We start from the raw sequence: 4394 nt of genomic DNA, 5'->3' as shown, positions 1-4394 counted from the left end.
ACAAGGGAAAAAAAAGTGACACAAAAGTGAAACTAGGAATGATGCCAAAAATCGAAATGTAAATAAGTGACTTAACGACACTGGAACACAAAAGCTTTCAAATTACAAGATTTTGATTAATTTCCAGAATAAATATCACAATAATACTCGTCCCACGCATTTGTTACTTTTAAATATTTCATTGTGCTTTATTTTGCCAACTTTATAAATATATTTTTTCAGTATGATTTTTTTTTTTACCCTCCACCTCTTCATCGCTCGGTGATGTATGTGGGTGAGTGTGTGTATGAAAATATATATATATATATATGTGTGTGTGTGTGTGTGTGTGTATTGACGGTAAAAGACTACATTTACAAAGAGAAAAAAAAAAGAATCAGACATAGACAATGATAGGCATAATCGAGTGAGAGAAATGTAGAAAGTACAATGAAATATTTCACTGGAAAAATTATTTTACACGAATAATAATGATAATAACAACAACAGCAATAATAATAATAATAATAATAATAATAAACCAGAACATCTTACCAACATTAATTAGTAATTTATTATTAATTTAAAATATATGCGAATTTACAACAAAAAACCCACAACAGGTATAATTTTACTACCTGAAAAGATTATGTTAATTATTTTACCAAAAATAATCTAAAAAACATATCTTGCATCATTGCATTGAATCCCCATATAATGTTTTTTGGTCTTGCCAGTCTAAGTTTGAGTAAATAGATAATATATGCGGTTAATTAACAGTAATTAGGTGTCAGATTGGTCTTACGACAATGAAAAGCAGTTGCCAAAAAACGATGCAGCACAATGTCACGTTTTTTGTTTGTTTTTTGAGCAGAATTCCTTTTGTTTTGTTTTTTACTAAAACATGTAAGAGCAGAACAATGCAGACGGTGTAACATTATTTTAGTCCCTTCCAGACAAACAATTCCGGATATCGCATGCAAACTTGAAACTTGCCGTGGAAATTTATGTTTTCTTTACCAAAATACCAAATCACATTACTTTTTGTTTTTTGGAAATGAAATAATAATAAATAAGTCTTTATACCTTAGTTTGAAAATAAACTTAGAAGCAATTTAACACTATATTATCCCTCCCGAAAACTAAGGCTATACGGTAAATCTATCTCGGCAGCCATGACGGCGAAGCAGAAAAATAGTTGGTCTATGTGACGAATTACCTCCTCTTTGTTTATGTTGCCCCTCCCCTTTGGCAACTGAGTCATTGAAACTTTCTTGTAAAAAAATTCAGTAAATAAAACCTTAGGTCTGGTCTGTCTGTGCGTCTTCTCCTTATCTCCCCCTGCTCCCAGTATTGCTGTCTCCACTTACTCAAAGCTCCCTTATACCTATTACGATGACACAGTAAGCTGATGTTTCATTCCTACGGTGTGTATATGTATATATAACTGCCTCTCTATATATATATGTATATAGAAACAACCCCCCTCTCACCGCTGCCCAGGTTGGTTTCTAATAATCTTACCATTTCACCCTCTCCCTCTCGTTTAATATCTACATATCTATCACAATTTCCTTCTCCCACTCTTTCTCTCTAAATTTCCTCCTCCCCATTCCATTTCGTTCACTTTGTACAGTTCTTTCTTTCACTTTCTAAATCTCTTTCACTTGTCTCTCTCTTTCCCTCTTTTTATATTTACATTTTCAAAAATTTCTTTTTCTTACTTTTTCAATTTATTTTTCATTTACATTTTCACTTTTTCAAAAATTTTCTCGAACTTCTTACCACAACCACCGACATCACTAGAGAATCTCTTATATAGTCGCTCGAACTGTTAGAAATAGCAGCCAAATATCACTTAAAATACATCCCTACCGTCTTAAAAAAGGAAGGGACATATGAGATAATGCAGTCCTTGATACCTTTATTAGACGTGATGGTCACGGTTGGAATGTTGTTAATCATTGGTCTGCTCTCTCGGAACTGACCAGGGGCTATACAATAACAATATCATTACTACGAATCACTACCAGTACAAACAACACTGCCTCCACCACCACCAGCACCTTATTTGTACACTTTCTGGTTGGGATGGAAAAAAGAAATCTTGTTAATACTGAGAGCAAACAACCTGCTACATGGCACAACTTAAAAGACATCGTCACAGTCAAAACAAAAACAACCACAATCACCATCACCATCACAAACAGTCCACGAATATCCTACTACAGCCATGACCACCACCACCACATCATCATCATCATCATCATTTATCAGTGCCAATGTAATAACGCCATCATCACCACCACCATTCACGGTAAAAAAAACAACATCACTAACACCACCACCACCATCATCATCGTCATCACCTCTGTTCATTATTCATTTAACATCTCTTTCAAATTACCTGTCCTTTCTTAACCCAAACACTAGTCTTCTAATTACTGAACCAACATTGTTGTTGTAGTTATTGTTGATGTTGTTGTTGTTGTTGATGAACCCCAGGTAAATACTGCTTGAGCAGACTAACGATCGAAACGATTCCAGCCGTGACCATTCCGTCGTTTTTGCATTACCAAGAAATGGCCTTGTCTAACAACACATTCTCTCTTTGAAATAATATCTGCTTTTGAGGCAAATTTGGCTGTTTTTTTCTAATAGTTAGAGTGACCCTGTATAGGCTCCCTTGTTAACGTCTTGATGTTGTTGTTGTTGTTGTTGTTACTACTACTACTGCAGGAATTACAGTTGCTCCAGGTCACTCATGTAGTATATTTAATTATCATAGACTGTATGGTGAGCACTACAGCATACATAGTAGGTGCGTCTTCCCCATCCCCACCCAGTCGAGTTCACAACCCAGTTTCAATTCTCAATCCAAGCCGATTATTTTGGCTTATGTGTTTTATTACCTTGATGGACTTTGCCTCTCATCCATGTGAGGTACCAGTTAGATAATGGGGGATGCCCCATCATATTCAGCTAAAACCCTTCAAGGTGTTTTTTGTTAAATCAACATTACCACTCAGTCCACTGATAGAAACCAGAGGAATGAATGCTACCAAAGATGTATTGGAGAAAGCATGAACACTACAAACTCACATATCACTGTCACCCTTAAAATGTAGATCTTTGTGTCAGTTACCCCCGGTACATGAAAAAATGACAAAAAATGAGCCACTGTCATAAGACGATTATTATTGTTATTGTAGTTGATGTTGTTATTGTGATTAGTTGCTATAGTTCTTTAACACTGGGTCACACTAGGTGGATGAGTGCTATGATCAAAAGCATTCCTACCATAACCATTCCATCCTTTTTTCTTCCCAGGTATCCTGTATCTATGACAAGATTGTATAACATGTATTTTCCTTTTAAAGACAGTGAGTTTGAATTTGAGGGTAACTCAGCTGCTATTTCTAGAATGGAGTAATCAGAGCAATCATAACTCACCAGATGTTATGCTTTTTGTGACAAAGTTCTCACTATCAATAATTAAGACTGGGTCCTGGTCATGCTCCAGTTGATGGTGGTGGTCATCTAAGTGCTTAGGATGTCACACCTAAAAGACTAGTTTCAAGCCATGCAACATCTACTGCATGTACAAATATACACACTTATCTACATGTACATATATGAGTATGTACATGTATACATATATATGTATATATGCATATATATGTGTGTGTGTGTATATATATATATATATATATATATATATATATATATATATGTATGTATGTATGTATATATAATTTATTTACACTTTATACATGCTCTGCCTGAAGAAAGGGGCCTTCAAAGACCCCTTCCAAACAGGTGAGATTGATGTATCTAATGCTCCCCTTGAACCTTTGTAAGTCAACACCAGTAAGAAAAGTATGGAACTTCAGAAGAACCACAATATATATGTACATACATACACACACACCCATACATACACACACACACACACACACATACATACATACATACAAACATACATACACACATGCATACATATGTATATAAGCATCTGTAAATATGTGTGTGGATTTTATATCTTATGTTTTAAGTATGTTCACAAATGTATACAAATGCAAACATGTACACACACACATGTATGTATTTTTGTATGCATGTATATATATATATGCTTCATAAATATTTTATGCACAAACACCACCTATAAGAAAGTGTATATTTACAAATTCATATTGTGATTACCTGTGCTGTGAGAAGGAAACAAATCTAAATCGCTCCTGTTATTCTCTTCACATACAGAAAAATAAGACCTACATTTTATTTATATTTACTGAAATACATTTGATGGAACAACCAGTGTAATAGAGTTCAGTACATGAATGTGTATGTGTGTGTGTATATATGTATATATATATGTTTATATGCATGAATGTATATAAGTATGTATATCA

The 4394-nt window shown here is 34.3% G+C and overlaps 1 protein-coding gene across 2 annotated transcripts in view; it reads left to right on the top strand.

Moving 5' to 3' along the window:
• Positions 1-1248: 1248 nt before the first annotated feature.
• Positions 1249-4394, top strand: part of LOC106868325 (zinc finger protein ZFP2) — an 18785-nt gene continuing 15639 nt past the window's right edge. Inside the window, exon 1 of one of the 2 annotated variants that reach the window (XM_014913520.2) lies at positions 1249-1406. The gene's annotated coding sequence lies outside the window, so the exon portion shown is untranslated. Of the gene's footprint in view, positions 1483-4394 lie in introns of both variants that reach the window. The other variant, XM_014913521.2, reaches the window with a different exon arrangement.

The sequence above is a fragment of the Octopus bimaculoides genome, chromosome 14 (assembly GCF_001194135.2).
Source record: "Octopus bimaculoides isolate UCB-OBI-ISO-001 chromosome 14, ASM119413v2, whole genome shotgun sequence".
Taxonomy (NCBI): domain Eukaryota; kingdom Metazoa; phylum Mollusca; class Cephalopoda; order Octopoda; family Octopodidae; genus Octopus; species Octopus bimaculoides.
Note: the sequence above shows the minus strand (reverse complement) of the source record. Positions and strands in the feature narration are given on the sequence as shown.